Below are 26,283 nucleotides of genomic sequence, written 5' to 3'. Positions count from 1 at the left end.
CTGCCTTTCCTAACACATTTTTCATGTGTACTACAGGGACTTTATCTCCTTCTACAGTACGACAAATTTCTGATTGGACAGGTGTGGTAGAATGCAAACCCCCCTCTCTCCCCTCACCTCCTTCAGTATGGAGGGAGTAGGTACATCTCCCTCTCTCTGCTACTTGAAGCTAACAGCTTCTTTTGTTTGGCCCAGAGCACCCTGGCCAGGGCCATTAGGAGAAGGGATTGCCAAGGCGCCAGTGAGTCGCTGGGCACCTGTGACCAGTGTGGGGGATGTTTGGAGGCTTCAGGGGCACCCCACACACGGTGTGGGGGTGCAGAGAAGCTTCTAGAATGCCTACAGTCAGGTCTGATCAGCCAGTATAAAAACGGGACTCTCTCGTCGAGACGGGGCCCATTGTCGCCGGTCTCTCGGAGCACGAGGAAGATGCTGCCGCCGAGACCCCCCCTCTCCGGGATGGAGACCCCTCTTGCCTTGCCGCCACGGGTGTGAGTAAAACCCCTCGCAGGATTGCGAGTGTATTTATCCTTTCCGTGCACATATGCACGTGTAACTTCCTGTGCTTAATACAAGCACGTATAAAATTATTCCCTCGCACAATCGCGAGTGTATTTATATTCCGTGCACATTTGCACGCGTACTTTAAATTATTTCCTCGCACAATCGCGAGTGTAACTTTATTTCCTCGCAGAATTGCGAGTGTATTATAAATTTATCCTCGCACAATCGCGAGTGTATTTTCCTCCCGTGCTTCCACATAAGCACGTGTAGTATTCCGTGCACATTCGCACGTGTAAGTAAATTAACCCTCGCAGAATTGCGAGTGTATTATAAATTTACCCTCGCGGAATCGCGAGCGTACGCTTTACCTGTATCTCTTTAAGAATAATCCCGCACCGTGTTCAGGCAAGTGTGTACTCCTCTGGGACTCGGGGATGGTTCCGGCATTGTTTTGGGTGAAGCCACGTGCATGCACTCTGTGGACCGCCTGTTGTACTAGTTGCTACCCCTTAATAATTTTCCTCAACTGATACCCGAACCTATATTTAAGTCACTTTTGGAGTGCTAAACCCCTGTTTCTCACCGGTTTAATAAAAGTTGTTTTGGACCCTGTTGTCCCTTAAATTAGCCTCGGGGTGCCTCCGTGACAACAGGCCTGGCTCGATTGGTTGATCCCCTAGTGTTGACCAACCAAGTGGCTTTTGCTAAATGTTTTTAAAGGTTCCACCACCCATTGCCTTTAGTGCAGTTTTTAACAAACCATTGTACCTTTCAATTTTCCCGGAGGCTGGTGCATGATATGGAATGTGATATATCCACTCAATACCATGTTCTTTGGCCCAATTATCTATTAGACTGTTTTTGAAATGAGTGCCATGTTCTGACTCAATTCTTTCTGGCATGCCATGTCACCAAATGACCTGCTTTTCAAGGCCCAAGACAGTATTCCGTGCTGTAGCATGGGGTATGGCATACGTTTCCAACCATCCAGGGGTTGCTTCCACCATTGTAAGTACATAACGCTTACCTTGACGAGTTTGTGGAAGTATAATATAATCAATCTGCCAAGCCCCTTCATACTTATACTTTAACCATCTCACCCCATACCATACAGGTTTTAAGCATTTGGCTTGTTTGATTTCAGCGCATGTTTCACATTCATGAATAACCTGTGAAATAGTGTCCATAGTTAAGTCCACCCCTCAATCATGAGCCCATTTGTATGTTGCATCTCTACCTTGATGCCCTGAAGCATCATGGGCCCACCGAGCTAGGAAAAGTTCACCTTTATGTTGCCAGTCCAAGTCCACCTCAGCTACTTTAATCTTAGCAGTCTGATCCACTTGTTGGTTGTTTAGATGTTCCTCAGTGGCTCGACTTTTAGGCACGTGAGCATCTACTTGACGAACTTTTACAGGCAGGCTCTCTAGCTGAGCAGCAATGTCTTGCCACAGTGTGACAGCCCAAATGGGTTTACCTCTGCGCTGCCAGTTGCTTTTCTTCCATTGCTGTAGCCACTCCCACAAGGCATTGGCTACCATCCATGAGTCAGCATAGAGATAAAGTACTGGCCACTTTTCTCATTTAGCAATGTCCAAAACCAGTTGGATGGCTTTCACTTCTGCAAATTGGCTAGATTCACCTTGTCCTTCAGTGGCTTCTGTAACTCGTCGTGTGGGACTCCACACAGCAGTTTTCCACCTTCGATGTTTTCCAATAAGACGGCAGGATCCATCTGTAGACAGTGCATACTGCTTATCAGTCTCTGAAAGAGTATTATACGGTGGTGCTTCTTCAGCATGTGTTACATCTTCCTGGCTACATCCCAAAGTCTTTACCTTCTGGCCACTCTGTAATCACTTCTAAGATCCCTAGGGGATTGGGACTCCCAATTCGAGTTCGTTGTGTGATCAATGCCATCCACTTACTCCATGTAGCATCGATTGCATGATGTGAGGAGGGAACCTTCCCTTTGAACGTCCAGCCCAGTACAGGCAGTTGAGGTGCCAGGAGAAGGTGTGCTTCAGTACCAATCACTTCCGAAGCATATTGGACCCCTTCATATGCTGCTAGTATCTCTTTTTCAGTTAGAGCATAGTTGGCCTCAGATCCTTTGTATCCTCGACTCCAAAAACCTAAGGGTCGACCTCAGGTTTCTCCTGATGCTTTCTGCCAGAGGCTCCAGGTAGGGCCATTATCTCCAGCTGCGGTGTAGAGCACATTTTTAACATCTAGTCCTGTCCGAACTGGCCCAACGGCCACCACATGAGTTATCTCACACTTAATTTGTTCAAAGGCTTGTCGTTGTTCAGGGCCCCACTCAAAATGGTTCTTTTTCTGAGTCACTCGATAGAGAGGGCTCACAATGTGGCTGTAGTCAGGAATATGCATTCTCCAAAAACCTACAATGCCCAAGAAAGTCTGTGTCTCCTTTTTATTAGTAGGTGGAGACATTACTGCAATTTTGTTGATCACATTCATTGGGATATGACGACGGCCATCTTCCCATTTTATTCCTAAAAACTGGATCTCTCGTGCAGGTCCTTTGACCTTGTTTTGTTTTATGGCAAACCCGGCATTTAAAAGAACCTGAATTATTCTCTCACCTTTCTCGAAGACTTCTTTCGCTGTGTTGCCCCATATGATGATGTCATCAATATATTGCAAGTGTTCTGGAGCTTTACCTTGTTCCAGCATGGTTTGGAACAGTCCATGGCAGATGGCAGGACTGTGTTTCCACCCCTGGGGCAAGCGATGTCACGTGTACTGGATGCCCCTCCAGGTAAAAGCAAACTGCGGCCTGTGCTCTGCTGCTAAAGGAACAGAGAAAAACGCATTAGCAATGTGAATTGTGGCATACCGCTTGGCTGCCTTTGACTCCAGTTCAAATTGCAGTTCTTGCATGTCAGGCAAAGTAACATTCAGTGGTGGAGTAACTTCATTCAGGACACAATAGTCTACAGTTAGTCTCCACTTGTCACTAGACTTACGCCTGGCTGCTGCTGCAAAAGGGAACAAAAAATGTTGCTATAAATACATTAGCAACAAAACGAGGACTAAGGAGAATCACCATCCTCTGGTGGATGCAGAGGGAAGCATAGTGACAGAGGATGAGGGAGAGACTGAGGTACTAAATGCCTTCTTTGCCTCAGTCTTGAAGACTAAGACCAGTTGTCCTCCAGGTACACAGCCCCCTGAGCTAGAAAACAGGGATAGGGAGCAGAATGAAGTCTAAATAATCCAAGGGAAAATGGTTAGTGACGTGGTACACCACTTAGACACCCACACGTCTAGAGGACTGGGTGGGATTCACCCAAGGGTACTGAGGGAGCTGACAGAGGTGCTCACCAAGCCACTTTCAATTCTTTATCAGCAGTCCTGGCTAACTGGGGAGGTCCCAGTTGACCTGGAGAGTGCAGAGTCTAGTTGGAGGCCTGTAGCTAGTGGGGTTCCTCAAGGGTCAGTACTAGTTCCAGTCCTGTTCATCCTGTTCATCAGTGACCTGGATGAAGAGACTGAGTGCACTCCCAGCAAGTTAGCCAATGATACCAAACTGGGAGGAAGGGTTGATACACCAGAAGGCTGTGCTGCCATTCAGTAAGACCTGGACAGGCTGGAGGACTGGGCAGAGAAGAACTTAATGAAATTCGACAAAGGCAAGTGTAGGGGCCTGCACCTAGGGAGGAATAACCCCAGGCACCAGTACAGGTTAGGGGTTGACCTGCTGGAAAGCAGAATGGCAGAGAAGGACCTGGGAGTTCTGGTTGAGAGCAGGTTGACCATGAGCCAGCAATGTGCCCTTGTGGCCAAGAAGGTCGATGGTATCCTGGGATGCATTAGGAAAAGTGTGACCAGCAGATCAAGGGAGTTTATCCTCACCCTCTACTCTGCCCTGGTGAGGCCGCATCTGGAGTATTGCGTCCAGTTTAAGAAGGACAAGGAACTACTAGAGGGAGTCCAGTGGCGGGTTCTGAAGATGATCAGGGGTCTGGATCATCTTTCTTATGAGGAAAGACTGAGAGAGCTGAGTCTTTTCAGCCTGAAGAAGGTTGAGAGGGCATCTTATCAATGACTGTAAGTATCTCAAGGGTGGGTGTCAAGAGCAATGGACCAGACTCTTTTCAGTGGTGCCCAACAATAAGATGAGGAGCAATGGGCACAGACTGAAGCATAGGAGGTTATATATGAATATGAGAAGAAATTTCTTTATTTGAGGGTGGCAGAGCACTGGAAGAGGCTGCCCAGAGAAGTTGTGGAGTTTCCTTCACTGGAGACATTCAAAACCTGCCTGGATGCATTCCTGTGCAATCTACTCTAGATGAACCTGCTTTAGCAGGTGAGTTGGACTAGCTGATCTCCAGAGGTCCCTTCCAACCCCAACCATTCTGTGTTTCTGTGACTAGAAATTGGCAAATATGACACTCATCTCCAAGAAGGCCCAGAAAGAGGATCTGGGCAATTACAGGCCTGTCAGTCTGATCTTGGTGTCAGGGAAGGTCATGGAACAGATCATCCTGAGTGCCATCACATGGCACATATGGGACAACCAAGCAATCAGGCCCAGTTAGCATGGATTTGTGAAAAGTTGGTCCTGCTTGACTAACTTGATATCCTTCTAAGGCAAAGTGACCTGCTTAGTGGATGAGGGAAAGGTTGTGGATGTTGTGTACCTAGACTTTAGTAAAGCCTTTGACACTTTCCCACAGCATTCTCCTGGAGAAACTGGCTGCTCATGGCTTGGACAGGCATACTGTCTGATGAGTAAAAAAATTGGCTGGATGGCTGGGCCCAAAGAGTTGAGGTGAATGGAGTCAAATCTAGTTCACGGCCAGTCATGAGTGGTGTTCCCCAGGGCTCAGTATTTGGGTCATTTCCGTTTAATATCTTTATCAGTGATCTGGATAAGGGGATTGAGTGCACACTCAGTAAGTTTGCAGATGACACCAAGTACTTATCTGCTTGAGGGTAGGAAAGCTCTACAGAATGATCTGGACAGGCTGGATCAATGACCTGAAGTCAGTTGTATGAGGTTCAACAAGGTCAAGTGCTGAGTCCTGCACTTGGGTCACAACAACCCCATGCAATGCTACAGGCTTGGGGAAGAGTGACTAGAAAGTTACCTGGTAGAAAAGGATCTGGGGGTGTTGACTGACAACTGGATGAATATGAGCCAGCAGTGTGCCCAGGTGGCCAAAAAGGCCAGCAGCATCCTGGCTTGTATCAGGAAGAGCGTGGCCAGCAGGACTAGGGAAGTGATTGTTTCACTGTACTCAACACTGGTGAGGCCCCATCTTGAATACTGTGTTCAGTTTTGGGCCCATCACTAGAAGAAAGACATTGTGGTACTAGAGAGAGTTCAGAGAAGGGCAAAGAAGATGGTGAAGGGTCTAGAGAACAAGTCTTATGAGGAGCAGTTGAGGGAACTGGGTATGTTTAGCATTGAGAAAAGGAGGCTGAGGGAAGATCTTCTCACTCTCTACAACTACCTGAGAGGAGGTTGTAGCAAGGTGGGTGTTGGTGTCTTCTCCCAAGTAGAAAGCAATAGGAAGAGAGGAAATGGCCTCAAGTTGCGCCAGGGAAGGTTTAGTTTGGGTATTAGGATAAGTTTCTTCACAGAAAGGGTTGTCAGGCATTGGGAGAGGCTGCCCAGGGAAGTGACTGAGTCACCATCCCTGGAGGTGTTTAAAACATGCAGAGATGAGGTTCTTAGGGATGTGGTTTAGTGACAGTGTTAGTTTAATGGTTGGACTCAATCTTGAGGATCTCTTCCAACCAAAATGATTCTGTTATTCTATTCTGTGATTCTGTGATGAGTCATCTTGAGCAGCCTAGGGTTAGGACTGCAGGGGAAGAGCAGTTCAGGATTGTACAGGACTTATTATGGGCTGTTTAGGGGAGAAACCAAAGGCAAGAAAAGGAAAAGGATTGGGTGATGTAGGGAGAAACAAGTGTGGGAAAATAGAGGGATAAGGGAATAAAAATGTCTGGTCATGTCTAAATAGTTTGTTGGTCAGTATGCTTGTGTGTCTATGCCCTGTACCTGATCAGCACAGTTTGTCCTATCTTCTTATTAAATTATTTTTTAACTCAGTCCCGGGTGAGGTGCTCTCTGTTCTGTGTGCATGTGTGTGTGTATGGGGGTCTGAGTGCCAGCAACTGGAGTTAGATGATGGGTCTGAGGGCCTGCGTATCTGTGGTGCCAGTTACTGGAGTGAATATAAGTGTGTAAGTACATTATCACTAGCGAAGAACAAGCCAGACATGCCAGTGAATAGGTGAAATGAAGCAAGAGGGTAAGCGGGTCTCTAAGGGCCAGCTCTGAGTGTGAGAGTGCTTGCCTATGTCTAAGGGCAAGAGCACAAGGGGACTGACTATTGGGAACCAGGGGAGTCACAGCAAATTCTGGGTGTGTGAGTGCCTGTGTTTCTCCAAGGCAGGGGTGTCAAACTCATTTTCACCGTGGGCCACATCAGCTTCGCATATGCCTTCAAAGGGCCGAATGTAATTTTAGGACTGTATAAATGTAGGAGGTGCTAACTGCAATATGACTTGCTTAGAATGAACGCTACCTGGGACTACAAGCTTTTACTTCAGGGTCGACATGACCTGAAGACCCAACCTAAGCCAACTCCCACTGACTGCAAACATCCCATATCAATGATGAAAAAATAAGAGATTTGCCTTAAGAAAGCAGTTGTATAACCATGGCCAGAACAATAACCAACTAGAATCCAGTATAAAACCACTCCACTTGCATGGGACATCAGTTTAGAACAATGAAGATTAACATTAAATTATGTAGGCTGTAATGGTCTAGATAGAGACGAGTGATGAGGTACCACTGTTGCTAGAATATTTTCACAACATCAATGTATTCTTTGAGACTTCTGAAGGTGAGAAAAGAACTTCAAACAGCCCTCAAGTTATTTCAAATCATTACAGAGCGAAAATCTTTGTGGAAAAGAAGCTTTTAAAAGAACATTTCCCACTACAAGAGCAATTCAGTAATTCATCCTGCTGAGGGTTTGACTAACTCAGATTACCTTGCATTTGCCAGGAGTTGAGAATGCATTGTGTGGTGGGTTGATCTTGGCTAGCTACCAGGTACCCACCAAGCCACTCTCACCTGTGAATGAATTTTCTCATTCTTTTCTTTTGCTTGGCACAGTTTAACATATTCAGTTTGGAGCAGTGAATTCTCAGCCCAAAGGTGCACTGTTTCTAGGAAAAAGAGGTCTCCAGTGAAATAATGCCATCTGGCTTAGTATTTGGCTAACCTAATCCTACCACTTGCCAAATTTTCCTTTTATTTTTATTTCCGAATTGGATTTGCTTAAGGCCAAATTCTGAGAGTTAGAGTTAAAGCAGGTTTGTAAAACCCAAACTGCATTAGTTGGTACATATAATTTATTTCCTTTTATTAGCATTAATTGAAGATATCCTTTTTAATTCCATTTGCTTCTCAAATGCTAGTTACATGTTAGAAGGTCTTTCACAAAGTATAAGTCATAGCCAGGTTTACTCCATGGAAAGACAGACCATGTAATTCTTGCAAGGAGATTAACTGATATTTCATCCCTCAGCAATAAGAGTCCGTAACAGGATGAAGTTAACATCAGAGTCATTGAGGAAAAGAGTAACTGTACTTGAAAAATGCATCATGATCAAACCTGTAAAGTATGTCTGCAAGAAACCTTAGAAGACTTCAATGCTTTTATCGATGCTATTTTTTAAGTAATGAGGTGACATAAAAGCAATGGGGTTACTGACTTGACTCAACTGAATGGGGGTCAGCTGCTAGCGATCTTGGGGGTAGATTGAGTAACCCTGAGACTACTGTTGCGTCCAGGTTTCGGGAACCAGGATGGACCTGCTAATGTAAGAAGCAGGAGAAGGGTAAACAGAGTGTCCAGTGGTGGGTTCGAGTCCCACGATGATCAAAACTTTATAACATCTTAACCCATGGGAATTGAAGTCTATATTGCTGTAACTGTAATTAGAATACTTATGGTGACAGTTACATGTTATATGATTAAGAAGTTTTTGTACTCGGTACCGTGCTTTGTGTGAATAAGTGCCTGAGACACAGTCTGACTGCGAAGTGAGTGAGGAGTCCCAATCCATGAGGAGACGGACGAAGCGAACGATAGGTGTTTGTTGAACTAATAGCTAGTTTGGTAATTATGTGTATTATCTTTATAAGAGCCTGGGCATTCCATATCTAGTGTAATAATCTTTAGAGTACAGTCATCTGTATGATGAGCAATTTAGCTCTTAACTGTGTGCATGTGGTGATAAGGTTTTGTGTGTGATAACTGTTACTTTTCTCTCTAGCATGCTAGCTTTATTCCAGCATCTAGACTTGCACAACTCTGTGATAGGCTGTGTCTCATCTTGGCGTACTAAATTTAGCTTTTTGTATGCACACCGGGTAAGAAATCCTGTTTTGGGATAACAGTTGTAATACCCCAGATGAGACACTAATGAAAGCCTTGCCCAGTCCAGCTTGCTGAAGGCACCAAGGGGGCAGGTGCCAAAGGGACTCCAGTGCACACTGACCTATTTTGTCAGGGAGACCCAGTAGTACCTCTACCTGACTGAGCAGTAAGTGGCTCAAAGGTGCAATGGTAAAATTGAGATATTGTCTTGAATAAGTGTAATTGTGATCTGTTTGCATATTTGAACTTGGTATTTGGTTTGCATGTCTGAGCCCAGTATTTTAGTTTGCGTATTTATATTTGACACCAAAAGAATTTTGTTTGAGGAGATAATTAGAAAATGAGAACCAGTTCCATTACTAAAGTACCACCTTGCTCCCCCTTCAGATGCATCTTTACACAAGAGAGTAAATTAGTGGGGGGAAGTGATTTGAATGTGAAATTCTGGGTTAGCTGTATTGCAGTTGGTAACAGGGAAGAAGAAGACCATCAGAAGGATAGGCGTATGATAGTAGCAGCATTGTAAAGAAGTAGGGAGCTGAGAATTGAAAGGGCTGGAAGGTTTTGAAAGCCTTTAGAAAGAGATGGGTGTGCATGGTGGGGGAAAAAAGGGCATTGGCAAAATGAATGTTGGGAAAGGCACAGAGGAAGTAGGCAGAGGGAGAATCGGACAGTAGTAAATGTTGAAAGAGACTGACAGGGACCTGAGGAATCTACCCTAGTGGATCCACTGTTTAAAATGAAGCTAGAAAGAACAAAAACAAGTGGAATTTTGGAGCAACATTCTCAGTTCTCAGTCAAGCGTTAATGCCAATAAGTAACGACTACATAGCAGTAAAGGGAGCCACTGGCCAAAGTGAAAGAGCATATTTTTGTGAACCTTTGAAATACAAATTGGATAAACAAGTAGGCATCCACAAATTTCAATATATGCCTAACTCCCCAAAACCTCTTTTGGGGAGAGACCTATTGGAACAAATGGGCGCAGTAATCAGATTAAAAAAAGGGGAAATTACTCTGGAGGTAAATGATCAGCAATATGTGCAAATAATGAGCTTGCTTTTAGTAACTGTTCCCACAGAGGGCAAAATTAACTAAGAGGTTGTGAACCTAGTGTATCCCAGAGTGTGGGCCACTGATCACAGAATCACAGAATGTTAGGGATTGGAAGGGACCTCGAAAGATCATCTAGTCCAATCCCCCCACCAGAGCAGGAACGCCTAGATGAGGCTACACAGGAATGTGTCCAGGTGGGTTTTGAATGTCTCTAGAGAAGGAGACTCCACAACCCCCTTGGGCAACCTGTTCCAGTGCTCTGTCACCCTCACTGAGAAGAAGTTTCTTCTCAAATTTAAGTGGAACCTCTTGTGTTCCAGTTTGAACCCATTACCCTTTGTCCTACCGTTGGTTGTCACTGAGAAGAGCCTGGCTCCATCCTCGTGACACTCACCCTTTATATATCTGTAAACATTAATAAGGTCACCCCTCAGTCTCCTCTTCTCCAAGCTAAAGAGACCCAGCTCCCTCAGCCTTTCCTCATAAGGGAGATGCTCCACTTCCTTAATCATCTTTGTTGCCCTGCACTGGACTCTCTCCAGCAGTTCCCTGTATTTCTTGAACTGAGGGGTCCAGAACTGGACACAATACTCCAGGTGTGGTCTCACCAGGGCAGAGTAGAGGGGAAGGAGAACCTCTCTAGACCTACTAACCACCCCTCTTGTAATACACCCCAGGATGCCATTGGCCTTCTTGGCCACAAGGGCACATTGCTGGCTCATAGTCATCCTGCTGTTCACCAGGACCCCCAGGTCCCTTTCCCCTACGCTGCTCTCTAATAGGTCATTCCCCAACTTATACTGGAACCTGGGGTTGTTCCTACCCAGATGCAAGACTCTACACTTGCCCTCGTTATGTTTCATTAAATTTTTCTCCAGCCTGTCTAGGTCTCACTGGATGGCAGCACAGCCTTCTGGCATGTCAGACACTCCTCCCAGTTTGGTGTCATTGGCAAACTTGCTGATAGTACACTCTATTCTCTCATCCAAGTCACTGATGAATATATTGAATAATATTGGCCCCAGTACTGACCCTTGAAGCACTCCACTAGACACAGACCTGATGTATCTGAGAGCGTCAAACTGCCCCACCAGTCGAGGTAAAAATCAAAGAAGGATGGCAGCCGGTAAGGATAAAACAATACCCTTTGACAAAAGAGGACAGGGAAGGAATTAGGACAGTAATAGAGAAATTCCTGCAAATAGAGCTATTGAAGGTATGTGAGTCCAGTTATAACACCCCTATATTGCCTGTCTGCAAGCCAGATGGGTGACAGTATTAACACCTAATTTGACTTGGTTTATTCTTCCAGATTTAAAAGATGCTTTCTTCTGCCTCCGTCTCCATGAAGCCAGACAGGCAATATTTGCATTTGAATGAGAGAACCCTAAAAGTGGACGTAAAACCCAGCTCATATGGACAGTGTTGCCACAAGGATTTAAGAACAGCCCGACAATATTTGGAAATCAGCTTGCTAAAGATCTTGAATCTTGGGAAGCCCCATCTGATGAGGGACAGATGCTACAATATGTGGATGACATTTTGATCGCTACCAGAACAGAGAAGACATGCATAACCTGGACCGTAAGTTTATCGAATTTGTGGGGCTCCAGAGATACACAGAAAAAAGCCCAGATGTGAGTAAAACTTTTTTTCTATTCTATCAGGAAAAGCAGGGAATAACCTTGGGTATACTGGCACAGGACCTTGGCCCATATCAACAAGCAGTGGCCTACTTCTCCAAACAATTAGACGCAACTGCAAAGGGGTGGCCTGGATGCCTGAAGGCAGTTGCTGCAGTGGTACTGAATATACAGGAGGCTCAGAAATTTACTATGGGTCAGAAAGTGACTGTGCTAGTGTCCCATACAGCGTCTACAGTTCTAGAAGCAAAAGGGGGACACTGGCTTTCCCCAAAAAGGTTTCTCAAGTATCAGGCTATCATGGTAGAACAGGATGATGTAGAAATTATCATCACTAACATTGTCAACCCAGCTGAGGAAACTCAGCAGTAACATTTGTGGGGGACTACGGTGGGTCCGTGGATTCCCTGACGGAGGACATGGGAACAGAAATTAGCCTTGAAGATATGAAGGCCTACCCATGAGAAAGATGGGAGTAAAGGAGTATCCGGAGATATTAAGGATGTACCCGTGAGAGAGAAGGGAGTAGAAGAGTAACACTGATGATAGCAAAATTAGCCAATGAGATGTTACTGCTGTAACTTGTAACCAATACTGAAGAGGCACATGAATTGGTAAAACTGTATAAAAATGCACTTGTGGCAATAAATGGCATCTACTACTTTCATCCTGGAAGAACTTGGTCCATGTCGTTTGTCCGTCTCAACCACGACATATGGTGACCCCGACGTGATCCTGCCTGAAGAGGATCTCGCATGAAGAAGGGGACAGCGTGAAGCTGTGGCAGCCGAAGGAGAGCTGTGGAGATGGAGCCCGGTACAGCTGATAGAGCAGCTGAGAAGAGCTGCCGAAGATCCGGATCGTTGAAAAGACACCTCGCTAAGGAGTAGGTGAGCTACCGGGAACAGGAGGGGGTGGAACTTATCTAAAGAAGAGGGTATTATATTATCTACATGAAAGTTGCTTCTGAAGAAGCAGGGTATTAACCCTCTGGAACTGACTTTACGAAGGAAGGACTGTGTTACTATGGGGCAAAGCACTAGTGAAAGATGCAAAGAAACAACTGAACTGTTAACAACATGTCACTTTTTGCTAGAGACTTTCAGAGGATTAAAAGACCAACGGGAACATGCAGAGACAGCGGGGAGGGATGGTCTTCCTGGCTCTCCTGGGCCAGATTCGGAGGAAAAGGAGAGATTAAGTACTACTCCGACCCCCCCTGTTACTAAAGGTTCGTCAACACTGCCCAAGTCCATATTATCTGATACGGATAAGGATCCGCGATGCTTTCTTGGAAAGTTAAAAGGAATAGAGGAGGAGCGTACATATGTGTGGCCCCGAGATCAGATAAAAGCTATGAAAGACTCACATGAAAAAACAGCGTTGGGTTATATACGATCTCGGGAGGGGCCCCCGGAGCACCGGTCAGAGCAGTACGTTCAACCGACTGCTCTGCCGTCATCAATCACGGCTCAAACGTCTGCTCCACCATCATCAATCGTGGTTCCGCCATCTGCGTCACCGCCATTGGTCACAGTTCAACCTTCTGCCCTGTTGCTATCAGTCGCAGAAGGAAAAAGTGGACATTTTTTTTTCCTATCCCCCCTTGCCTGGAGATTTAGGTGGGGAAGATCCTCCCGTGGTGAGCCAGACTGAGCCAAATAACGTAATTTCTATGAATTTGGGTCCCCCCAGCCTGCCCCCGCCCCCCTCCCACGCTGCTGCAGAGCAAATTCCTGAGGGTGGGGGTAGAGTTTCAGAGCGTAAACCGAACTTACCAAAAGCTGGGATTTACCCCCCAACTCTTGGAACAGACACTAATTGACATACCACAATTACAGGCACGAAAAATTCCTGAAATCCTGAGACAGTCAACAGACCTCGCATATCAAGCTATGATAAAGGTGCCTGAAACCGAAAAAGCAACCAAATCATTTGCAACTATTAATCAGAGTCCCAATGAGAATTCATTGCAATTTTATTGACCATCTTCAAGAGACCATCAATAAGCAGGTTGAAAACTTAGAAGCTAAGGAAGCACTGGTGTTGAAATTCGCAGTAGAGAATGCTAATGTTCACTATCAACATGTTATCCGTGAGTTTTACAGTACATATTATGTGTTTCTGTGTGTTGCCTCTCTGAAAATCAAGCAGCTTGTCAGGACTGTGAGTTAATTGTTTCACTGGTTGTTGTTAGAATTGTTTCTTTGTGGTATAAGTGCGCCGTAAAACCTTCTCCCCACTTTTCTCACTTGCGCTGCAAGCAGCCCTGTGCTTTCCCCCCCTCCCTCCCTCTTCTCGTAGTTTCTACTTACGAGATGGGGTCAGGAATGACTGTTTTCAGTCGTGTTCATAAGAAATCGGTATTGGGAGGTGTTTTAGAACATCGGAAAGCGCTTGGAAATATGAGGAAGGAAGATCTTGTGAAATATTGTAATTAATGGTGGCTGCTGTGTAAGTTTGATGATTGGGAAAAGTGTCCGGAGAATAGAACCTTGAAGTATAACTTTTTGTTGTTTCTAAAGCAAGAAGAGCAGGACAAAAATACAACTCTACAAGAGATCATTGAATCATTTCAGACAGTTTTACAGTTGGAACGGTTTGAACTTCAACAAGCTGAGAGAGAGTTAACTGATAACACACAGGTCACAGTAAACTTGCTGAAGTCTACAAGATGCTTTCCTCATTAACCTGTTTTCTTTGTGGGTATCTGTTTAAGCATGTTGCAGTTTTAGTAGGCCCTTTGTTGTGTGGTCCAGTGATTTCACAGACTGTTAAATAATGAGAATGAGACTCAAAATGTGCATTTTGTGATAATACAGAAGATCATGAGTAGTTTAGTTCTTTACTGCGTGAATGTGATGGTAAAATTTTGTGTGTAGTAGCTGTTATTTTTCTTTCTAGCATGCTAGCTTTATTCCGGCATTCAGACTTGCACAACTCTGTGATGGGTTGTGTTTCATCACTATGTACTAAATTTGGCTCTTGTGTATGCACACCAATTAAAGAACCCTGGTTTTGGGATAACAGTTGCAGCCCACCAGATGAGACACTGATAAAAGCCTTGCCCGGTCCAGCTTGCTGCAGCGGCGGGGGGCGGGTGCTGATAGGGCTCCAGCGCGCACTGACCTGTTTTGTCAGGGAGACCCAGCGGCACTGCTACCTGGCTGAGCAGTAAGTGGTCCAAAGTTGCAATGAAAAAATATTGAGATATTGTCTTGAATAAGTGTAACTCTGATCTATCTGCATATTTGAATTTGGTATTTGGTTTTCGTATCTGAGCTCAGTATTTTAACTTGCATATTTCTATTTGGTACCAAAAGAATTTTGTTTGGGGAGATAATTACAAAACGGGAACCGGTTCCACTGCTAAAATTCCACCTTGCTCCCCCTTAGGATGCATCCTTCCGCATTAGAGTAATTGCTTCTATTGTTATCTAGTAATTTTGAGACCAGAAAAGAATTTAAATTGTTAAACTCTGCTTTACATTGAAAAAAAAAAAAAAAAAAAAGACAAGCACTTAAATGGTATGATGGATGTGAACTTGGTATTGTATGAAGATGTATTTAAAAGTTGCTACAATATGAACTGATTTGGATCTAGGAAAATGGAATAATGGATTGATGTTTAATATGCTGGTTTTTGACATCTGTAAAGTGTGAAAGGTAAATGGGGCTGAGGAATGTAACAACTCTTGAGCTAATTGGAATTGTTTATAAAACTAGCTCATTCAACCGAGGAGTTTGCCAGAGCCTCCTACTTCTTACCAGCGATTACGCCAGCTGCGTGGCCTTGGTACATCTGAACTGCAGCAAGACAAAAAAAAAAAAAAAAAAAAAAAAAAGGAAAAACCTGTTTTCCTGCTGCTAAACGGAGAAAGAGGGGCTTTACTCCCCCTGCTCTGTCTTTTATTTTCCCTGGAGTATTGTCACCCATCCTTGCTGTGGCGCTGTGTTGCTTCTCGGCTTTGAATCAGGGGTTGCTGGTGTTGTTTCTTTTTGCTTCTGTCTTATTTCTTAGGTTTTGGCACATCTGAGGAAAGAGCTCATCATTTTCCCTCCTTGCTGAAGTCAGTCTTTTCACACTGGTCAGCTTTTGGGGGTCAGTGCGCTCAGTGTTTTTCTGGGTCAGACTGGTACTGATTTGGGTGTGGAGTGCAGCCAGCCTGGTTTGGCGTGGAGTTCAAACTGATTTGTTTTCATGCTGAGCTGGACGTCTTGCCATCACAGATGGGGGTGAGAGAGAGGTTTTATTCCCCCTCGCGCCCCTCCCCTAAGCAATGTTACTGCTAGAGACCTGTAATACTGCATGAAGGAGTCTGAGGGTGAAATTTAAAGGCATCACCAGTGGATCCATAGTTCTAGTTGAGCTGGGAAATTAAACAGAAATATTATATATATATGTATGTATATATATAGACTTATTCTGTGGTAACTGGTTGTAAGAGACTTCTTAGTAAATTCACTGTGCTAGTTTTTGAGGTCATGGAAGAAAATGAAAGAAAAACTGTTTTTTGAGACTAATAGAATGCCAAATTTGGAACAAAGTTTTAATACATGAATTCTTGTATTTGCCAGAAAGCCCTATACCTCTCTTGGGTCAAGATTTGTTAAGTAAATTGTAAGCTGAAATAATGTTTTCTGAGAATTCTGTTTAGTTGCATGTCCTACAAGAACCTGCTTAGATGGTGCAGATCTACTTGTGCAAGTGAAAAATCTCCAAGGAAATTTTGAATGCTGTATTTCCACTAATTAATATTAAGAGCCAATGTTTCGATAAAGCAAACACTGCACTGATAGATCTGAAACAGGACTTCGATCCAGTAAGGGGAAACAATATCCAATAAATACGACAACCAAAATGGAGTTAGAGATTTTGAGGAATAAATTTATGACAACCTTACAGGCTGACTGCATTCGATTGGACTTGCAGATTTGTCTGTTTATAGCTACAACATAGAAAAAACCTGTGGCTCTTGTGGGACAGTATGATGAGATTGCTAACAGACTGATATACTGATTGTTACTCTGATCAAGAAAAGCAGGGAATTAATTTAAGTCTCAATAGACCATGATCCTTTTGTCCTACATGTACCATTTGTGAAGTTTAATTTTTATTTTTTTTATTTGCAATCTATGTCTTTGTAAATTGCACTAACTGATTTTCTTAACAGCACAGCTTTTGGCATGCATAAATGTAAAATGTAAATTGCTCAGAACCTGCAATTATCTAACATCAGGTCATAGACCATACTTGTATCTGGTCTGATTCTACATACTTGCACAGTTTTTGTTGATGGTTCTGGGACGTCTAATAAAGCTGTAGTGGTTTGGTGTGAAGATAACAATCGGCATCATTTTGTAAAAATTATTGAAGGTTCAGCCCAATTAGTAGAACTTGGCGCAGCTTTACATTACTTAGAGCTTTTTAAGGAGGAACCTCTAAATTTGATTTGTGATTCTGAGTACGTAGTCAAGGTCCAACGTACATATCTGATTCTGAACTTTGTTTTTGTTTTTTTCTTTTTTTTAAAATAAAGGGGGAGAAGTAGGGAAAACATGCTAAATCAGAAAGAACCTACATTAGTTGTGGTCAAATCACTAGTTAATGGTCAATGGAAAAGGTCACATCAATTGATAACCTGGGGGAGAGGCTATGCTTGTGTCCTTACAGATCAAGGGCCGCAATGGTTGCCAGCATGAAATGTGAAATCTGTGTTATCTTCCTGACAATGATTGCTGCATCTGCTGTGCTTTGGATGCCTGCACAGACAAAGACTAACGTGGATTACTTTAGCCAACACGACTGGCCAGGACTCTACATGCCTAGCTATGGCATCTCCGGAAAACCTGTTCCACACATGCTTGGTTGGCATCCCCCTTGATGACTACAGCAGCATCACATGACTGTTTCAAAATAGTGGTCGGTGCAGAGGCATTGCAACGAACTGTAATAATACCAACATGGCACTTTGGATTAATTGCCTCCTGGAAGCAGATATTGAACCACAGGAACTGGAATTGCTGGCATCTATGCCCATGGAGGCTTGTATCAACCTGGTTTGTGAAAAGTGTCAGAACAATATACGAGAACACGAATGGATAAGACTGCGAAATGTTAATGCTACCCTTGGTGACTATAGAAATGAAACTCGTTGGTGCAACACCTCACAGAAGAATCCAAGGGGTGTCATTGATAATGTGGGACAGCGACCCCAAAAACCTCCTGTATGGTGTATTCTTGATGTGTGGAGATAGAGCCTGACCAGGAATTCCTTCTAATGCTGTTGGAGGACTGTGTATTTTGGGACTATTAACTCTCTTACCGCCCAATGTATCTATGATAATAGATCACAGAAGAGCAAGACGAGAAAAATACTTTTTGCATGTATATGAGTCAAATGTGATGATAATGTAGACTTTTGGGGATCAGGGTTAAGGGTTTTAGAACCTCATGTATCTGGTGTTGGCACAGCTAAAACTTTAGATACTTTAGAAAAATTAGGATGCTGGTTAGTTAAGCAAACTAACAGAACTTCTAAGGCTTTAAGTGGACTTTTGTTAGATGTAGATTCTGTAAGACATGCCACATGGCAGAGCAGAGCCACGATAGACTTTTTGTTATTAGCATTGTTTAGTGGTTGGGGGTTTTTAGGATGGTTGCTATCAGTAGTGAAAACGGGACTGACTGTTTTGATGATTGTTGTGGTTGTGTTAGTAATGTTGCCATGCATGATTTCTCTGCTGCAAAGGGCCCTGCAGTGGACAATGAAGGCAACTTTTTTTAGCACAAAAACAAAAAGGGGGAATTGTGGGGGACTACGGTGGGTCCGTGGATTCCCTGACGGAGGACATGGGAACAGAAATTAGCCTTGAAGATATGAAGGCCTACCCATGAGAAAGATGGGAGTAAAGGAGTATCCGGAGATATTAAGGATGTACCCGTGAGAGAGAAGGGAGTAGAAGAGTAACACTGATGATAGCAAAATTAGCCAATGAGATGTTACTGCTGTAACTTGTAACCAATACTGAAGAGGCACATGAATTGGTAAAACTGTATAAAAATGCACTTGTGGCAATAAATGGCATCTACTACTTTCATCCTGGAAGAACTTGGTCCATGTCGTTTGTCCGTCTCAACCACAACAAACATTGGAGAACCAGTTCATCATGACTGCCTGAAGATCATCGAAGCAACATACTTCAGTCGACCAGATCTAAAAGACAGTCCTGTGGAAAACGCTGAGGACTGGTTTATGGATGGAAGCAGCTATATCTTGAATACTGAAAGGTATGCTGTTTATGCTATAACCATGAAGTAATGGAATCTGGACCTCTGCCTAGAAGCACTTCTGCACAAAAGGCAGAAATAATCATATGCTCTGGAACTAGCTCAAGGTAAAACTGTAAGCATTTATACGGACTCTGAGTATGCTTTCGGGGTCGTGCATGCGCACGGAGCAATTTGAAAAGAAAGAGGACTCTTGAACTCTCAAGGCAAACATATCAAACATGCAGAAGAAATATTGAAACTATTGCAGCTCAACTTCCTAAGAAGGTGGCAATCATGCATGTCAAGGCACACCAGAAAGTGAGCTCGGAATCGAATAAGGCTGGTGGACAGAGAGGCAAAACTCGTGCCTAAGCAAAAGGTAAAAGTGGAAAGTGCCCTAGTCCCTGATGGGTAGGCCTCTTTGGAAGGTAAGCCAGAATATACTAAGAAAGATAAGAAATTTATTATAGATTTAGAGGGATCATACAATAAGGAAGGGTGGGCTCGCACCCCACAGGGAAAACTTATTGTTCCCTCCTATTTAGTTTGACCTTTAGTAAGGGCAGAGCACAGGAAGGGACACTGGTGAGCAGAAGCACTATACAAACATTTGATTAGGGAAATAAGAGCTAGAAATTTGTATACTACTGTAAGACAGATGACACAGCAATGTGATCTTTACCTCCAGACTAATCCCAAAAATACACCCAAGATAGAAATAGGTCAAATTGGGAAAGGAAATGGGCCTGGGCAACAAAGGCAAATTGATTTTTCAGAACTCCCAAGAAAAGGGGGGTACCGATATTTGTTGGTATTAACTAGTACTTTTTCAGGTTGACCAGAAGCATTCCCCACCAGAACAGCAAATCTTGGGAGGTGACAAGAATACCAAGGTTTGGAGTTCCAGCTGTTATATCCTCTGATAGAGGGCCACATTTTCTGTGTGTGTGTATGTGAAGTCTTTTTCAGAGAACTTTGGAATCACAATGGTAAAGTCTGTTTCGAGTCCTCCTGACATCCTTCACCACTATCAAGATTAAAGAACAGAATGCCTGAATTCATCATTCTAGAGTGAAGAAAGCCTGTGAAACACCATGGAGGGTAACCCAGGTACAACCTGGAAAATTATATTTTTCACAGTCACCTTTTGGTCTTTCTGGTCCTTCTGGGTGACCAGTCTGGATGGTGCTTACTGCATTGGCAAGAAGAAACCCAAAAGAAAAGTACCACAACTGCAGTGAGCAAGGTCACCACACCAAAGAGTGTGAGCTCACACTGCAGCCCAAAAGATGCCATTTCTGTCAGGGCACCAGCCACCTGGTTGTTAGCTGCCCCAAAAGAGCTCAGCAGTGAAGCATTTGATTTGAATTTGTTTGTTCTTTGAAGGAGAGAGATAAGTCTTCTCATGTAGAAGTAGCCTTCTTACTAGTAGTCAGAGAAAATGTTAGATAGGGAATCATTATATTAGTCATAGTAAATTAATTTACTAACCTTCTTGAAAAGGTGGGATTGATAGAGGGAACTAACACTTAAAGGGTCAACCACATAACAAGTGTATAACTTAGAGCTTTGTGTAACCTATTATGTTAAGAAAACAGAGCCTCACTGAATGCAAAGATAAGAAGTTTTGCAGCACCCAGCTGTATCCTTGAGGAGACGAGATAATGAAGATCTTCAGCAAAGGGGATATACTAATCTGGTTTTAACTGACTCAGTAGTTTGGGCTCCAGCCAACTTAGCATACTAAGCCAAAGGTAAAAAGTTCACGACCACCAGGTGGCACCGCGCAGGCGCAACAGGGAGGAACCAAGGAGGAGACTATGGAAACTATTTCCTGGAACTCATTTTAATAAGAACCGGCTTCTCGGGGAAAGGTTATGAATATGTATAGGCATTCCTGGGGTTACCATGAATATGTAACACCTCGCTGCATTTAAACACACCTCCTATTGTTAGAAGGCACATGCAAGATTAAAGGAAATATCCTTCTCGCGCCCAGCACTGAATGAACATACCTTCTTTATAACCTCGCAGGTTGTAAAGTTTTATGACCTTATAGGTTGTATTTGAGCGGCGGAGGAACACGCAGGTCGACTCGATATGAGTGATAAAGCATAGTTCGATTTATTAGCCCGACCAGCATATACTTATACAGTTCATGATAATTATGCATACCTGTCCCTACTAATTGGCTTAACCTCTAATAGTCACATTTGCATGGTCCTCCTACTTGCAGTTGCTAGCTATGCTTATTCTACATTCTTGTGCTCTTGAAAGCTGTTTGTGAGACTCTGTCAAGGTCGCAGTGACCTTGCTGATTTTACTGAAACAATCAGCAGTTCCCACCGCGGCCTAACCTTACTAATTATGCTAAAGTCTTCAGAACAGGCTCTGCTCGTACAACTGCTCTGCAGACCCATGTCCCTTATTTTTAAGCCATTCCTCAACAGTTGTAAAGTTGTTTCCACGTGTCAATGAGTCAATTAAAAATACACCAAAAATAACCTTGGCCAATTGTATTTGAAAAGTATAAATGCAACCAAATCCATGGAGTAGCACATCATTTTAAGTATGAAATGGAAGTTCCCAAATAAAAAAAAAAATGCACATACCTCTTTAACTTTGAGAGCATTCCATTAAGTCCAATAAGTTTAATATAGTGCATAATTTCAAGAACTGTTGGCTATTGAAAGCTATTTTTTGCCTTTACTACAGCTTTGTCCAGCAGTGGGTATGGAAACAGAAACCTACGTAAAAGTTACTCTAGTTTCTGTAATGGACATAAGAGAATTTGTGCCTTGAACATATTAATGAAATCAATATATAAAGGCTTGCTCTGATATGAGTAGGATCATACTGTTGTAGTGGAGGAATAAAATTTTAATATGGACATGCAATTTTTCAGTAGGATGTACCTAAAGATGGTATTTAACAGGTGTATTTTTATCACTGCCTCTACCTAACAATCTACCACATACATGTACAATGTGGAAGATCTGGAGCCCAAATAGACAGACTTGGAGTAGGCTCAGGACAACATTTTAGGCAAAATCAGAGCTTGAATTCAGAGGTAGATTCAAGGTCAGCCTGAAATTACCTTATCTGCTCATGTAGAACAGTGGCCCTCAGCATGATGGGTAGAAAGCATAAGAAAACTGTTCCTCAAAGTTAACAATATTCGAAATCTCACTTGTTAACAGTAGTCTTTGTGAGTGTCCACTGATTACCCCAAAAATTTCATAAGTAAATCTGTCTTCATTAAATTTTATTTGCATTTCTATTCCATGCAGAAAAACAGACCCTTTCAGATTTTAGATACAATCCAACCTTGTGGAGAAGTTTCTGATCTAAGAAACCACCAAACCCTTCTATCTAATCCCCCATAATGGAAATGATCTGTTGTGCAAAGATGATTATGCAGAAAGGGTCAATATTTTTTCCTAAGTTTCGTGAAACTTCCTGTTCTGTAACAAGGATATAATACTAGAGGATTGTTCAGAAAGACTGCTATTATATTTTACAGGAGCTTTACGTGAGAATGCGATCTCTCCCCTCCTTTCCCCCACAGAAATTACATACAACACAAGATTAAGTCCACCCCTAATAATACACAAACTGTTTAAAACTATATGGATGGATTGCACGACCTGTGCAATGGTCTACAGTACCTTTATTTAAATCTGACCTAGAATGGAAGGAAGAAGCCAGACATTTCCCAAAATGCAATCTTCTCACATAGCCAACAAAGGGCTTTTAAATGTCTATGGAGGGCTGACCTTATCCAGATGTTAGACACCCTCACCCAGTTACTCTCTCACTCAGCCTTCTCAACAGGACAGGGGGACAAAATAAGACAAAAAAGCTCATGAGTTGAGGTAAAGACAGTGAGATCTCTTACCAGTTACTGACACAGGCAAAACAGACTCGACTTCAACAAAAATAATGTAATTTATTGACAATTAAATTTAGACTAGGATGGTGAGAAAGACAGACAAAAACTAAAACACCTTCCCTCCACCCTCTACTTCTTCCCAGGTTCAACTTCAGTCCTTCATTCCCAACTCCTCTGTCTCCTCCCCCACACCCTGAGTGGTGCAGAGAGAATGGGGATTGGGGAGCTGCAATCAGTTCATAACAGGTCCTCTCTGCTGCTCCTCCCTCCTCACACTTTTCCCCTGCTCCAGCATGGGTCCTCTCCATGGGCTGCAGTTCCTGTCAGGAGAACCTGGAGTACTACATCCAGCTCTGGGATCTCCAGCACAAGAAAGACATGGACTTATTGGAAAGGGTCCAGAGGAGGGCCACAAAAATTATCAGAAGGTTGGAACACCTCTCCTATGAAGAAAGGCTGAGAGAGTTGGGGTTGTTCATCCTGGAGAAAAGAAAGCTCCAGGGAGACCTTATTGTGGCCTTTCAATATATAAAGGGGGCTTCTAAGAAAGATGGAGAGAGACATTTTGCCAGGGCCTGTAGTGATAGGACAAGAGACAGGGGTTGTAAACTAAAATTCTTTACTATAAGGGTGGTGAGACACTGGAATAGGTTGCCCAGAGAAGTTGTGGATGCCCCATCATTGGAAGTGTTCAGTGCCAGGCTGGAGGGGGTTCTGAGCAACCTGATCTAGTTGGAGATGTCCCTGCCCATGGCATGGGGGTTGGACTAGATCAGGGGTGTCAAACTCATTTTCACCGGGGGCTACATCAGCCTTGTGGTTACCTTCAAAGGGCTGAATGTAATTTTAGTAGTGTATAAATGTAACTATTCCTATATTTTTTACACCCCAGCTGCAGTCACTTGAGCATATTTACAATTCTTCACCTCGCCAATCATCTGTTACATTCTCACAATCACTAACCACCTCCCACCAGCAAACCAATTACCAGCTGGTCCCCAAGCAATGGCTACTTTGGAAAAACTCCCCCCCCCCCCAATTTTCATTACTGAGCATGACATTATATCAATTTGGTCAATTCAGGTTAGCTGTCCTGTCTGTGTCCTCTCCCAGCCTCTTGCCCACCCCTATCCTACTCCCTGGGGGGGCAGGCTGAGAAATTAAGAAGGCCTTGACACTGTGCAAGGACTGCTCAGAAACAGCTAAAACACTGGTGTATTATCAACACTGTTTTGGTCACAAATCTAAACCACCAAACCGTACAGGCAGCTATCAAGAAAATTAACTCCATTCCAACCAGACCCAGTATGATCTCCACCCCTTATTCCATGCCATTTGTATCATGCTCAGGTCCTACAGTATTCAATACAGTTTCATTGATGTTCCAAAAGGTGGGATCATTACTTGGTGTGCAGATATCAATTCACACCCAGGGTCGAGGTATTTGCTTTATTTACTGTTCTGCGCAGAAAAGGGTGTTAGGCAATCTTTCACAAAGCTAGCACACCAGAAGCAGGCTGTGTTAGGTATTTATGCATTTCAATTTTTAACCACTCGTAACATCTTATACATATTTACGTCTACTTTGAGTTCATTGGTCTAAACTTTGCTCACTTTGGTTTAAAGGTACAGTCCATTTTTATTCTTCTATGTATGCTCAGTGAGTAGTGGGCTGTTCGAAGTAAGGGGCATTTTTTGAGTCAGAGGTCATGTTTTCCCCCCACCGCCTTTACCTTTCCCCTAGTTCTATACCCTTTGTTTCAATCTGTCCTTTGGTCACCAAAACTTTTAATTCCTCATTTATATTCATTTTTATCCTTCAGGGGAGAGTTAAATTTCAACTGAAGGTTCAACCAAGCGAGCATCTCCACATAATACTAATCCTAAGGTCTAGGCAAGAAATCATTACATTTACAGTCATATAGCAGCAAAACCAACTCAAATTACTTGTTCAACTGTATCAAAATTCAAGAACCAAGATATCTGTGGCAGATGCACAACCCCCCTCTCTCCCCCTCCCTTCCTTCGATATGGAAGGTGCAGACACATTTACTCCCCCCTCTCCTGCAACGGGGTTAACAGCTTCCTTTGATCCCAGGGCCCATTGGCCAGGGTCATTAAGAGAGAGGGGTGGGGGCACAGAGGCGCCAAGGAGCCACTGGGCGTCCACAGCCAGAGTGGGGGTGCTTAGAAGCTTCAGGGCACCCCACAGTCAGAGTAGGGGTGCAGAGAAGCTTCTGGAATGCCTACAGTCAGATCTGACAAAGCTATATAAATGGGACCCCCGACGAGGCCAACCACCAGTTGTGTGGGCCTCTTGCAGCGTGGGCCAAAGGCTGCAGCCGAGAGCCCTCCCCCTTAGGCAGGATGGTTGCCTAAGGTAATCTCCTGGGACCGGGATTCCCCCACTGAGCCACGTGGGTGAGTGATAAAATGTTCTTTAATAATTCATTGCAGGATCTCGGGTGCTTATTCTGTGCTTAAATATAAGCACGTGTATTTTCTTTAATAATTCCTTGCCAGATTCAGGCAAGTGTATACTTTTCCCGGAGTCAGGGACGACTCTGGCATTGTTTTTGGTGAGCCACATGTATGCACACTGTGGATCTCCATTGTTATTATTTGCTGCACCTTTAATAATTACCTCAACTGATACTCGAACCTGTATTTATGTCACTATTGGAGGGCTAAAACCCCTTCTTTCACCGGTTAATCTGCTGCACCTTCTTTACCAAATAAAAGTTTGTTTTGGACCCTGTTGTCTGTCTAAACTAACTTCGGGGTGACTCCGTGACAACATCATCATCAACCACCACCCCCTTTGTGGGAACAGCAGGATGTGCGGTTTCAGCTGAAGGGTCTTGGACAGGTTATACAGAAGTATGTTTTTATGAGTGTAAGGAGTGATAACCCAGGCCAGTGAGAATGATATCTTGGGCCGGAAAACTGCTTCCATATGTATGATGTGTGAATGTTGGGCCTGGGCATGTGAATGAGTGGGTCGGAACATCACCCACAAGTTATGCATGGGAACATGATTGAAAAGAGACACAACATGAGTGTGGTGTGTTTGGAATAACAATTATTGAAAAAACATCCTGTCTAACCTCTTGGTCCAGGTCCATATCTGTAAACCTATAAATTGAGAACTGTTAATAAAAGAGAGCTCAGCTCTGCCTAGCTCTGCTCTCGCTGCCAACAAGAACTCTGTGCCTGTGCGTCTCTGTCTGCGTCTGTATGAATCGTTCCTCATCACCGCACCCTTCCCCATCCTTTGGCATATAGACAGATATCATTCCTTTAGTCTATGGGCCATCCCCATTCAAATGTCCATTTAAAGTCCAGTTCATTTAGCCCATGATTTAGGCTCCATCTGTCTTCTGTGCCAGAGAGGCTTTACCTGCTTGGCTTGCTTGCTTATGGCATGTGTTTTGCATTCATGACTAATCTGTGCGATGATCTTATGGTCAAGTCTAC

Source organism: Patagioenas fasciata, chromosome W (genome assembly GCF_037038585.1).
Source record: "Patagioenas fasciata isolate bPatFas1 chromosome W, bPatFas1.hap1, whole genome shotgun sequence".
In the NCBI taxonomy this organism is placed as follows: domain Eukaryota; kingdom Metazoa; phylum Chordata; class Aves; order Columbiformes; family Columbidae; genus Patagioenas; species Patagioenas fasciata.
This window is presented reverse-complemented; position numbering follows the sequence as displayed.